At 47.6% G+C, this 14680-nt stretch overlaps 1 long non-coding RNA gene across 5 annotated transcripts in view; it reads left to right on the plus strand.

Annotated features, from left to right (window-relative positions):
* The first annotated feature begins 3083 nt into the window (after positions 1-3083).
* LOC138770140 (uncharacterized) overlaps positions 3084-14680 on the plus strand; it is a 181352-nt gene continuing 169755 nt past the window's right edge. For 4 of the 5 annotated variants that reach the window (XR_011359406.1, XR_011359408.1, XR_011359409.1 and 1 more), the window contains exons 1-3: positions 3084-3201; positions 5811-5871; positions 9558-9627. This is a non-coding gene — a long non-coding RNA (uncharacterized lncRNA). The remainder of the gene's footprint in view (positions 3202-5810; positions 5872-9557; positions 9628-14680) is intronic. The other variant, XR_011359407.1, reaches the window with a different exon arrangement.

The following is a 14680-nucleotide window of genomic DNA, read 5'->3' on the forward strand; positions in this document are numbered from 1 at the left end:
ATGGATAGTGATTGCTAGTTGTCACCCTGCTCTCCTCTATGGATAGTGATTGCTGGTTGTCACCCTGCTCTCCTCCATGGATAGTTATTACTGGTTGTCACCCTGCTCTCCTCTATGGATAGATGTTACTGGTTGTCACCCTGCTCTTCTATATGGATAGTGATTACTGGTTGTCACTCTGCTCTCCTCTATGGATAGATGTTACTGGTTGTCACCCTGCTCTCCTCTATGGATAGTGATTGCTGGTTGTCACCCTGCTCTCCTCTATGGATAGTGATTGCTAGTTGTCACCCTGCTCTCCTCTATAGATAGTGATAACTGGTTGTCACCCTGCTCTCCTCTATGCATAGATGTTACTGGTTGTCACCCTGTCCTCCTCTATGGAGTGATTGCTGGTTGTCACCCTGCTCTCCTCTATGGATAGTAATTACTGGTTGTCACCCTGCTCTCCTCTATGGATAGTGATAACTGGTTGTCACCCTGCTCTCCTCTATGGATAGATGTTACTGGTCGTCACCCTGCTCTCCTCTATAGATAGATGTTACTGGTTGTCACCCTGCTCTCCTCAATGGATAGTTATTACTGGTTGTCACCCTGCTCTCCTCTATGGATAGATGTTACTGGTTGTCACCCTGCTCTTCTATATGGATAGTGATTACTGGTTGTCACTCTGCTCTCCTCTATGGATAGATGTTACTGGTTGTCACCCTGCCCTCCTCTATGGATAGTGATTGTTGGTTGTCACCCTGCCCTCCTCTATAGATAGTGATTGCTGGTTGTCACCCTGCTCTCCGCTATGGATAGTGATTGCTGGTTGTCACCCTGCTCTCCACTATGGATAGTGATTGCTGGTTGTCACCCTGCTCTCCTCTATGGATAGATGTTACTGGTTGTCACCCTGCTCTTCTATATGGATAGTGATTACTGGTTGTCACTCTGCTCTCCTCTATGGATAGATGTTACTGGTTGTCACCCTGCCCCCCTCTATGGATAGTGATTGTTGGTTGTCACCCTGCCCTCCTCTATAGATAGTGATTGCTGGTTGTCACCCTGCTCTCCTCTATGGATAGTGATTGCTGGTTGTCACCCTGCTCTCCACTATGGATAGTGATTGCTGGTTGTCACTCTGCTTTCCCCCATGGATAGTTATTACTGGTTGTCACCCTGCTCTCCTCTATGGATAGTGATTACTGGTTGTCACCCTGCTCTCCTCTATAGATAGATGTTACTGGTTGTCACCCTGCTCTCCTCTATAGATAGATGTTACTGGTTGTCACCCTGCTCTCCTCTATGGATAGATGTTACTGGTTGTCACCCTGCTCTCCTCTATGGATAGATGTTACTGGTTGTCATCCTGCTCTTCTTTATGAAGTGATTGCTGGTTGTCACCCTGCTCTCCTGTATAGTGATAACAGTCATACTGGTTGTCACCCTGCTCTCCTCTATGGATAGATGTTACTGGTTGTCACCCTGCTCTCCTCTATGGATAGTGATTGCTGGTTGTCACCCTGCCCTCCTCTATGGATAGTGATTGCTAGTTGTCACCCTGCCCTCCTCTATGGATAGTGATTGTTGGTTGTCACCCTGCCCTCCTCTATGGATAGTGATTGCTGGTTGTCACCCTGCTCTCCTCTATGGATAGTGATTGCTGGTTGTCACCCTGCTCTCCACTATGGATAGTGATTGCTGGTTGTCACTCTGCTTTCCTCCATGGATAGTTATTACTGGTTGTCACCCTGCTCTCCTCTATGGATAGTTATTACTGGTTGTCACCCTGCTCTCCTCTATGGATAGTGATTGCTGGTTGTCACCCTGCTCTCCTCTATGGATAGTGATTGCTGGTTGTCACCCTGCCCTCCTCTATGGATAGTGATTGCTAGTTGTCACCCTGCCCTCCTCTATGGATAGTGATTGTTGGTTGTCACCCTGCCCTCCTCTATGGATAGTGATTGCTGGTTGTCACCCTGCTCTCCTCTATGGATAGTGATTGCTGGTTGTCACCCTGCTCTCCACTATGGATAGTGATTGCTGGTTGTCACTCTGCTTTCCTCCATGGATAGTTATTACTGGTTGTCACCCTGCTCTCCTCTATGGATAGTGATTGCTGGTTGTCACCCTGCTCTCCTCTATAGAGTGATTGCTGGTTGTCACCCTGCTCTCCTCTATGGATAGTGATTACTGGTTGTCACCCTGCTGTACTCTATGGGTAGTGATTGCTGGTTGTCACCCTACTCTACTCTATGGATAGTGATCGCTGGTTGTCACCCTGCTCTCCTCTATGGATAGTTATTACTGGTTGTCACCCTGCTCTCCTCTATGGATAGTGATTGCTGGTTGTTGACCTGCTCTCCTCTATGGATAGTGATTGCTGGTTGTCACCCTGCTCTCCTCTATGAAGTGATTGCTGGTTGTCACCCTGCTCTCCTCTATGAAGTGATTGCTGGTTGTCACCTTGCTCTCCTCTATGGATAGTTATTACTGGTTGTCACCCTGCCCTCCTCTATGGATAGTTATTACTGGTTGTCACCCTGCTCTCCTCTATGGATAGTGATAACTGGTTGTCACCCTGCCCTCCTCTATGGATAGTTATTACTGGTTGTCACCCTGCTCTCCTCTATGAAGTGATTGCTGGTTGTCACCCTGCCCTCCTCTATGGATAGTTATTACTGGTTGTCACCCTGCTCTCCTCTATGGAGTGATTGCTGGTTGTCACTCTGCCCTCATCATCCATACAGGACCCGGTTCTGTCATGACACGTGACAATGCAGCGCATGCTGGGAAATCATGGCTATATCCCGGCATACTACATTGAGGTAAGTCCCTACAGCACCCGATGCTGACAGTCTATGGAGGTAGAGTCTGACGTTACAGCTTACAGCCTCCTGGGCCTTGTAGTTCGGCAGCGAGTGATCCCTGAGGCTCGTGTGTGTCCGCCTCCTCCTGAGAGAACCCGCGGCCTTGTCTACGGCAGCCAATCAGAGCGCAGCTTATATGTGTAAGCGGCCCCGGACAGATTTATCGAGCGTTCTGATTGGCTGATGCAAGTTAACACAGTGAAAGCTGAGCTCCGGCTTGTTGCTATGGGTGACGGCTTTCCTGTCAGGCCCAGTCCTCATGCCCACAAGCTGTAATGGCAGAATATCTGCGGCTGTTATATTAGATATCATGGCGGCCTGTGGTGTCCGGTGACTGCTGGGGGCTGTAAGTGTAGTAGTGTCCGTGTTTCTGTAAATTGTCTGTTGGTCACAATTCACACCTGTCATGTCTGCCATGTAAGTTGCTTGTGGCCTATGTAAGATTTGACCAAACATTTTGGTTGTGCGACTATGTTCCCACACAGGATTTTTGCTCAGTATTTTGCAACTTAAACAAGGAGTGGATTGAAACCCCAGAAAGGCTATGAAATTGAGTGGATGGCCGTCATTTAATGGCAATAATTACTGTTACTTTACAACAACGTCCGTGATTTGCCATTATACGATGGCCATCCTCTACAGTTTGTTATTTGCCATTAAATGACGGCCATTCTCTTAATATCCACAGTATGAGAACATGGCCTTTCTCTGCTTTCAATCCACTCCTGGTTTGAGTTGCAAAATACTGAGCAAAAAACCTGTGTGTGAGCCTAGCCCTGCCGTACTGTGCCTGGGTATCCCCAGTGTGACTCCGCTGCGCGATCCTCTGGGTGTTAGTCATCATGGCGGCCTGCCCGTGTACACCTCTATGGGAGCCATCTCATGTGTAAATAAACACCTCACTATATCTGCCCCCTGAGGCCGCCCTGCGATGGCAACGGAAAATAGAGACGTGTTGTGCTGAGGCGGCTGCCGCTCTGCGCACAGAAGCCACACGTGTTTCACATTATCCTCCCAGAGGATGTGTAGGGGGGCTGTGGGGATGGGGGGATCCGGCATGGGGGGGGGTTCCTGGCTGTGGGGATGGGGGGATCCGGCATGGGGGGGGGGGGTTCCTGGCTGTGGGGATGGGGGGATCCGGCATGGGGGGGGGGGGGGTTCCTGGCTGTGGGGATGGGGGGATCCGGCATGGGGGGGGGGGGGGGGGGTTCCTGGCTGTGGGGATGGGGGGATCCGGCATGGGGGGGGGGGTTCCTGGCTGTGGGGATGGGGGGATCTGGAATGGGGGGGTTCCTGGCTGTGGGGATGGAGGGGATCTAGGATGGGGGGGGGGAATCCAGGCTGTGGGGATAGAGGGGGAGGCAGGCTGTGGGGATGGAGGGGATCCAGGATGGGGGGGGGGGCTCCTGGCTGTGGGAATAGAGGGGGATGGAGGGGGTCCGGGATGGGGGGGCTGGGCTCCTGGCTGTGGGGATAGAGGGGATCCAGGATGGGGGGGGGCTCCTGGCTGTGGGGATAGAGGGGGAGGCAGGCTGTGGGGATGGAGGGGATCCAGGATGAGGGGCGGGGCTCCTAGCTGTGTGGATGGACGGTTGCACCTCCCGGGGCAACGTGTTATTGTACGGCCCTGCGATTAGATGACAAGCCCCACATCTCACCCCAGATCAGATATGCTACCTACAGAAGTTAGATACACTGATTCAGACACAGTATCACACATTAATTAGATACATGTCTCAGAAGACTGTAACACATTTCCTAGGTCTAGATACAACAAGCAGATAGTGTGGCATCTGGGAGACTTGGCTACATTAGTGCAATGTTCCTGGATATTATTCTATGATACGGTCATCCAGTAATATTTTATTACACTGTTATTTGCAGTTTGCTCATCGGCTTGCAGTATTTCTGACACCTTCCTTTTGTTTTGCAGACTTCCTGATGTATAGGAGTGTAGTGGTGTTATATAGCTGTGTAGTGACAGGTATATAGGGGTGCCGTGATGGGTATATATGGGGGGGGGGGGTGGACACTAGCAGGTATATAGAGGTCTAGAAGCGGGTAAATATGAGGACAGTAACAGGCATAGGGGTGTAGTGGTGGTATTTAGCTGTGTAGTGACAGGTATATAGGGGTGTAGGTGGTATATAGCTGTGTAGTGACAGGTGTGTAGGGGTGGTATATAGCTATGTAGTGACAGGTATATAGGGGTGTAGTGGTGGGTTTTAATGGGGGGACTAGCAGGTTTATATAGGGGTCTAGATGCAGGCAAATATGATAGTGACGGATATATAGAACTGCAGTGACAGGTATATAGAGAAGCACCAGCAGGTGTATAGTAGTCCAGGAGAGGTGGGTAAATATGAGGGAACAGTATCTGTGTTATAGGGGGGCAGTGGTGGTATATAGGGGCATCGTAGGCAAATAAGAAAAGGACTCAAAGAACACTGTACAATAGTAGTGTAGTCTAAGGGCCCTATTCCACCGGACGATTATCGTTCAGATTATCGTTAAATCGTTCGAATCTAACAATAATCGTTCGGTTGAAATGTAGTTAACGATTAACGACCGAACGAGAAATCGTTGGTCGCTTTATGAGACCTGGACCTATTTTTATCGTTGCTCGTTCGCAAAACGTTCGCAAATCGTTCGCATTGAATAAGACATCGTTCGGTCGTTTGCAATAGATACGAACGCAATAGCGAATAAATAGCGAAGAAAAAACAATCGCAATTACGTTCATAAGTTACGATTATCGTTCCATGGAAATGAGTGAACGTTTTCAGGTCTTTCGCAATAGTGGTCGTTTGAGATCGTTAATCGTTAACGATTATGCAAACGATAATCGTCCGGTGGAATAGGGCCCTAAGACATGTTGGTGCTGCTGCACTGACACATTTTGGATATGGGGGTGTATGCAGGTAGAGTCCAGTGAACCCTCTTGTTGTTTTGCAGGGGTGTTCCTGTCCCCCATGGTCGGCACTGATGACACAGGAAATGTCCGCTCTATAGAAAGGTAAGTGCTGCTATTCCCACACTGCGGGCTGGAGAGGCTCTGCAGCCACCATTGTCTGCCTGTCACTTCTATACAAGTCTATACAATGAAAACACAATTAAGTGCTTAAACCGAGAGGGGCCGGGGGGTTGGCGGTCCCTGTGTGTTCAGAGCGTATTATCTTACTTTCCATTAAAGGTGCATTTACACTGACATATCCTGAACCACATTCCCTGCCGCTCATTCAGCTACAATCGGCCCCCGGCCCCTGCATGGGAAATAACCTGATAATCGGCTGTGAGGGAAGAATGACTGACAGCTTCACCCGCATATGATTCATCATGGTCTGTAGGGAGAAGTGTATGATCCCCTCCTGGTTGGGCCAAAACTGCATCAAAAACTACATGTGTGAATCCTGCCAGAAACGGGCTTTCCTACCGCAGTCTGTCCTGTGATCCTGGACACTGAGGAACAGCAGACCACTCTTTCTGTGTCATCTATGAAAAGACGCCACTGGTCACAGCCGCAGATGCCGCATTATTATTCATGGGAATGAATGGGGCTGTGCTGCATCAGGAGGGTCAGGATGAACAGGACGGACACACAGGCCGGTCACAGTGTTTACACATTAATGGGATGCAGATTGCAATTGAATTTTACAGTAAAATCTCCATCAGTCTGTGTGCAGTCCCATGCAAGGGAATCTGCTCTCTGTAACTCCATTTCTATGTCCGGAAAAATTTCCACATAGAATATTGTTTACACCTGGAAGGGCCAAGATTCCGGCTAATCCCTGTGTGGATCTGTGGTAGGTATCCAAGTGTCAGGGTGGTATTACACGGGCCGATGGGGGCCCGTAATACCTGTAAACGAGCAGCGATCTGCTAGATCGTTGCTCGTTTACTTGGCCTATTACACGGCCCGATAATCGTTAAACAAGGGCTGCAGGGACATCGTTACCAATGTCCTTGCAGCCTTTGTTTAAACTGTATACATACCTAATCCATGGTCCAGGGTTCCTCTTCTTAACTTCTCCCCGGGGCCGCGCACTTCAGCTTCACAGCGGCTTGTCTCTGCTGACAGGCCGCTCTGCCAATCACTGGCTGCGGCGGTTCCGGCCTGTGATTGGCCGAGGGGCCTGTCAGCTGACACAGGCCGCTGAGAAGCCGAAGCGCACGGGACCCGGTAAGAAGCTCTGAGGAAGAGGAACCCTGGACCATAGATTAGGTATGTATTCTTCTTTGCTAATCGTCAGCATCGGCCGCGCACCGCTATTACACGTAGCGGTGCACGGTCGGCGCCCGACGATTATAGGTCTGAACTTATATCAACGATCAGCCGATGACAACGATCATCGGCTGATCGTTGTCTTTAGTACACGGAACGATAATCGGCCCGATTCGGCCGATTATCGTTCCGTGTAATAGTACCCTTAGTGTGTGAACAGGCGGAAAATGGGGATGTCAGTCTGTAACCACACAGAGTCCAGGGACTCTCATACACTTCATACTTATTGGTGTCTTCACACAGACAGATTATTGAAGCCAAAAGAGGAGAAATCTCAGTCTTTCCTTTATGACCATCTCTTCCAGGCTTTGGCTTCAAAACATCTGTGCGTGTAAAGGCACCATAAGTCGGGGTTCGGCCATCAGTGGCACTGCTGCCAATGAGTGATGGTTAAAACCAACCTTGGGTGGGCGCTGTATTACACAGGTTGGGGGCGCTGTATTAGTTGGGGGCGCTGTATTACACAGGTTGGGGGGTGCTGTATTACACAGGTTGAGGGCCCTATATAACACAGGTTGAGGGGTGCTGTATTACACAGGTTGGGGGTGTTGTATTACACCTTTTGGGGGCGCTGTATTACACAGGTTGGGGGGCGCTGTATTACACAGGTTGAGGGGGCTTTATTACACAGGTTGGGGGGTGCTGCATTAGACAGGGTGGGGCGCTGTATTACACAGGTTGAGGGGGCTGTATTAGACAGGTTGGGGGCGCTGTATTAGACAGGTAGGGGGCGCTGTATTACACAGGTTGTGGGTGCTGTATTACACAGGTTAGGGGTGCTGTATTACACAGGTTGTGGGTGCTGTATTACACAGGTTAGGGGTGCTGTATTACACAGGTTAGGGGCGCTGTATTACACAGGTTGTGGGCGCTGTATTACACAGGTTAGGGGCACTGTATTACACAGGTTAGGGGAGCTGTATTACACAGGTTGGGGGCGCTGTATTACACAGGTTAGGGGCGCTGTACTACACCTGTTGGGGGTGCTGTATTACACAGGTTGTGGGTGCTGTATTACACAGGTTAGGAGTGCTGTATTACACAGGTTAGGGGCGCTGTATTAGACAGGTTGGGGGCGCTGTATTACACAGGTTAGGGGCGCTGTATTACACCTGTTGGGGGTGCTGTATTAGACAGGTTGGGGGCGCTTTATTAGACAGGTAGGGGGCGCTGTATTAAACAGGTTTGGGGTGTTGTATTACACAGGTTGGGGGTTCTGAATTACACAGGTTAGGGGCGCTGTATTACACAGGTTGTGGGCACTGTATTACACAGGTTAGGGTCGCTGTATTACACAGGTTAGGGGCGCTGTATTACACAGGTTAGGGGCACTGTATTACACAGGTTAGGGGTGCTGTATTAGACAGGTTGGGGGCGCTATATTAGACAGGTTGGGGGCGCTGTATTACATAGGTTGGGGGCGCTGTATTACACAGGTTGGGGGCGTTGTATTAGACAAGTTTGGGGGGCGCTGTATTAGACAGGTTGGGGGGCGCTGTATTAGACAGTATATGGCTGGGTTCACACTTGCGCAGTGATATCTGTTTTGCCCTATCATAGGAGCAGAACAGCAAAACAATGGTCATGGTCATCATGGACGGCACCCAGTAGACTCCAATGATTTTAATGGGGTCAGTCAGGTGAGCAGCATGTGTGATAGAAAAAATAGCCCAAAAGTTCTACAAGGACATTTAAAGCCATATTCTCCGTCATGTTTCATCTTCCAGCTTCATCACGTTCAGATATTGATGATCTCCTTGCGTGCTCGGCCATTCTTTTGGAGGACATTCCTGGGGGAGGCCGGGCAGTTTTCGGGGGGATTATTTTCTAATCATTGTACATTGGAGGGATACGATCCTCTCTGTATATCAGACCCCATCTCCCCTATCCTCTCCCTCATCTGGAGTCCATCTCCTGCACTACCCTCCCTTACCCTTCCTCTTTGTTTCTCTAACCCACCCCCCACACGATGAAGGAATTTCTATCACTATTTGTCCTATACACCATTTGTTGATGGCGATGTTCCTTTAAGGCCTAGACAAACAGTTTTCCAGTGAGTTGTGATGTGTGTATTACATGCTGGGGGTAGGCATTGCCTCCATCATGGTAACTTTTGGGGAGAAATTTATGAAAGGGTGTAAATATACACCTGGTGTCAACTGCCCACAGCAACCAATCACAGCTACTCTTATATTTTACCAAAGGTGAAAGCTGAGCTGTGATTGGTTGCTGTGGGCAGTTTACACCAGGTGTATATTTACACCCCTTCATAAATGTCCCCCTTGGTGTTGGATCAGTTTAGCGCCCCACGTGGTTGTAAGGTGGTCGAAGACTACTTGCCGGATCCATCTCCACCGATCAGATGAGATTTCTAGTTGTTTGCTTCCTAATAATGCACAGTTCTGTCTCTTTCCCTGTAGGCGGCCATGCGGACAGGATGCAGATTTTGTACATTTACTAATGCAGATCCCCCCAGCGCCCATTACTATGGTAACGTTCTGCTTTCTCTTGGGGTCCATAGTGGTGATTGGGGAGGGGGGATGCTGTTGCCTCCATCATGGTCACCCACATTGTCTCTGACAGCACTGGAGACATGGCGGCTGCAGACATAACACTGCGGGGAATTCCTGAGCATGTTCCGTCATGTCACCGGCACAGGACATTGCCGTGAGCAGCCGGCAAACCACAATGTCACCGTCCGGTGTTAGGACATGACGCCATTCTGCCCCTGTGCTGCCTATACTGGTATAGGGAATACCTGCCCCCCAACTGTAAATATAAGGTTATTATATGCCACCGAGGAGCCAGGTGACCATAAATCTGCCCCGCCTGGTCTGGAATGTAGGCGCCAGGATTCTGGCCTGATTTTCACCATGTTTTACATTATTCCATGAAATGCAGAGTGAAGCGATGACATCGGAGGTCACCTTTATTAGGCAACAATATTGGGTTATAATGGTGATACATTGTTTTCAGGACATGTGATATAGCATATAGTGATGCTATGAGGACATGTGATATAGTATATACTGATGCTATGAGGACATGTGACATAGTATATAGTGATGCTATGAGGACATGGGATATAGTATATACTGATGCTATGAGGACATGTGATACAGTATATAGTGATGCTATGAGGACATGTGATATAGTATATACTGATGCTTTCAGGACATGTGATATAGTATATACAGATGCTATGAGGACATGTGTTATAGTATATACTGATGCTATAAGGAAATGGGATATAGTATATACCGATGCTATGAGGACATGTGATATAGTATATACCAATGTTATTAGGACATGTGATATAGTATATACCGATGCTATAAGGAAATGGGATATAGTATATACCGATGCTATGAGGACATGTGATATAGTATATACTGATGCTATGAGGACATGGGATATAGTATATACCGATGCTATGAGGACATGTGATATAGTATATACTGATGCTATGAGGACATGTGATATAGTATATACTGATGCTATAAGGACATGGGATATAGTATATAGTGATGCTATGAGGACATGGGATATAGTATAAACTGATGCTATGAGGACATGTGATATAGTATATAGTGATTCTATAAGGACATGTGATATAGTATATACTGATGCTATGAGGACATGTGATATAGTATACAGTGATGCTATGAGGACATGTGATATAGTATATACTGACGCTATGAGGACATGTGATATAGTATATAGTGATGCTATGAGGACATGTGATATAGTATATACCAATGCTATTAGGACATGTGATATAGTATATACTGATGCTATGAGGACATGGGATATAGTATATACTGATGCTATGAGGACATGTGATATAGTATATACTGATACTATGAGGACATGTGATATAGTATATACCGATGCTATGAGGACATGGGATAGTATATAGTATATATTGATGCTATGATAACATGGGATATAGTATATAGTATATATTGATGCTATGATGACATGGGATATAGTATATAGTATATATTGATGCTATGATGACATGGGATATAGTATATAGTGATGCTGTGAGGACATGGGATATAGTATATACCGATGCTATGAGGACATGGGATATAGTATATACTGATGCTATGAGGACATGTGATACAGTATATAGTGATGCTATGAGGACATGGGATATAGTATATACTGATCCTATGAGGACATGTGATATAGTATATAGTGATGCTGTGAGGACATGTGATATAGTATATAGTGATGCTATGAGGACATGGGATATAGTATATACCGATGCTATGAGGACATGGGATATAGTATATAGTGATGCTATGAGGACATGGGAAATAGTATATACTGATGCTATGAGGACATGGGATATAGTATATAGTGATGCTATGAGGACATGTGATATAGTATATACTGATGCTATGAGGACATGGGATATAGTATATACTGATGCTATGAGGAAATGTGATATAGTATATACTGATGCTATGAGGACAAGTGATATAGTATATACTGATGCTATGATGACATGTGATATAGTTTATACTGATGCTATGAGGACATGTGATATAGTATATACCAATGCTATGAGGGCATGTGATATAGTATATACCGATGCTATGAGGACATGTGATATAGTATATACTGATGCTATGAGGAAATGTGATATAGTATATACTGATGCTATGAGGACAAGTGATATAGTATATACTGATGCTATGATGACATGTGATATAGTTTATACTGATGCTATGAGGACATGTGATATAGTTTATACTGATGCTATGAGGACATGTGATATAGTATATACCAATGCTATGAGGGCATGTGATATAGTATATACCGATGCTATGAGGACATGTGATATAGTATATACCAATGCTATGAGGACATGTGGTATACTGTATACTGGGGACATGTTGCTACTGTGTGATGGGAGATTTACGCCCCTTGTTGTGTTATTTTACTGTCTCTTTATCACTTTGTGGCTTTGTGCATTGATACTTTCCTGACAGGATGCCGGGATTGATGGCCGCTCATCCATCTCTGTGAAACTCCCAGTGAAATGATGGCAGTGAGGCCGGGGCTGACAGATGGATAATGGATGGGACGTAGCTTTCATGTCCGTCCCTCAGCACTGGATGGAGCTTTAAGGGCTGCAATGATAGATCTCCTTGTGTCACTCATCATCCTGGGACCCCGGGGGGGATCCTGCAGGGTCCAGTGCTCTGTCACCGACACATGAGAGAAAGCTGTCACCGCTACCTGGAGCCACAGGATACAGCCGCGTGCCACATGTCCACCCAGACCTCTGTATACATGATAATAGTCTGTATAGAAAACCGACCATAGACGTAACCATCCAAACCCCATATCACTGATTGTTATACGTGGTTACCGCTGATGCCACATGTCCACCCAGACCTCTGTCTATTATACGTGGTTACAGGGGATCAGCCTGTAGAGCCGCTGTTATATCATGGCTGCCTGAGATATAAGGAGGGGATCAGCCTGTAGAGCCGCTGTTATATCATGGCTGCCTGAGATATAAGGAGGGGATCAGCCTGTAGAGCCGCTGTTATATCATGGCTGCCTGAGATATAAGGAGGGGATCAGCCTGTAGAGCCGCTGTTATATCATGGCTGCCTGAAATATAAGGAGGGGATCAGCCTGTAGAGCTGCTGTTATATCATGGCTGCCTGAGATATAAGGAGGGGATCAGCCTGTAGAGCCGCTGTTATATCATGGCTGCCTGAGATATAAGGAGGGGATCAGCCTGTAGAGCCGCTGTTATATCATGGCTGCCTGAGATATAAGGAGGGGATCAGCCTGTAGAGCCGCTGTTATATCATGGCTGCCTGAAATATAAGGAGGGGATCAGCCTGTAGAGCCGCTGTTATATCATGGCTGCCTGAGATATAAGGAGGGGATCAGCCTGTAGAGCCGCTGTTATATCATGGCTGCCTGAAATATAAGGAGGGGATCAGCCTGTAGAGCTGCTGTTATATCATGGCTGCCTGAGATATAAGGAGGGGATCAGCCTGTAGAGCCGCTGTTATATCATGGCTGCCTGAGATATAAGGAGGGGATCAGCCTGTAGAGCTGCTGTTATATCATGGCTGCCTGAGATATAAGGAGGGGATCAGCCTGTAGAGCCGCTGTTATATCATGGCTGCCTGAGATATAAGGAGGGGATCAGCCTGTAGAGCCGCTGTTATATCATGGCTGCCTGAGATATAAGGAGGGGATCAGCCTGTAGAGCCGCTGTTATATCATGGCTGCCTGAGATATAAGGAGGGGATCAGCCTGTAGAGCCGCTGTTATATCATGGCTGCCTGAGATATAAGGAGGGGATCAGCCTGTAGAGCTGCTGTTATATCATGGCTGCCTGAGATATAAGGAGGGGATCAGCCTGTAGAGCCGCTGTTATATCATGGCTGCCTGAGATATAAGGAGGGGATCAGCCTGTAGAGCCGCTGTTATATCATGGCTGCCTGAGATATAAGGAGGGGATCAGCCTGTAGAGCCGCTGTTATATCATGGCTGCCTGAGATATAAGGAGGGGATCAGCCTGTAGAGCCGCTGTTATATCATGGCTGCCTGAGATATAAGGAGGGGATCAGCCTCTGTATACTCTGCCCCATAAATCTAAGGGGCTCTGTGTGTATAGACAAGCTGGGACCCTTTACTCCGGGGCCATAAATCCTCATCCTGGGGCTGGAGGAGATTTTCTGCTTCATGGAAACAGATGGAAGTGAAATATTCTTACAGATTCTGGGGCCGGCGTATCTAATGGAGACATGTGTGTCCTCTGCTGGGGGAGCGGAGAAGAGTGACGGGGGCTCTGTGTGGGGTCTGGGTGGTCCCGTGGATATACACTACATGTGCTCCAGGAATAGCCAGCTCTCTGCCATGTGTTTGGGCCGGATATAGATGGCCACTATGTATACTAGTATCCCTGCTATAACTGTCTAGGTCTCTGCCATGTGTATGGTGAGTATATAGACATCTTTCTGTGGTCACTATGTATACTCTTATCCCTGGTATGGTGAGTATGTAGATGCCTCTCCGTGGTCACTATGTATACTCGTATTCCGGGTATGGTGAGTATATAGATGTCTCTCCGTGGTCACTATGTATACTCGTGTTCCTGGAACGGTTAGTATATAGATGTCTCTCCGTGGTCACTATGTATACTCGTGTTCCTGGAACGGTTAGTATATAGATGTCTCTCCGTGGTCACTATGTATACTTGTTTCCCTGGTATGGTGAGTATATATGTCTCTCCGTGGTCACTATGTATACTTTTCTCCCAGATATAGCCGGCTACCATATGTATGGTGAGCATATACCACATGTGGTCCAGGAATAGCCGGGCAGGTGTATGGCACACCAGCCCTGTGTCCTGCGCTCTCTTCCCAGGCTCGCTACTTTCACTTCCACTCAGTAAACATTTCTGACCTGAGAGTCATCGGATTCCTGCGCCACACCTGCCCCTCGTCCCTTTAAGTTACCGCAGTCGTATAGATAAAACCCGTAACCACAAACAGAGGCC

Source organism: Dendropsophus ebraccatus, chromosome 12 (genome assembly GCF_027789765.1).
Source record: "Dendropsophus ebraccatus isolate aDenEbr1 chromosome 12, aDenEbr1.pat, whole genome shotgun sequence".
Lineage (NCBI taxonomy): Eukaryota > Metazoa > Chordata > Amphibia > Anura > Hylidae > Dendropsophus > Dendropsophus ebraccatus.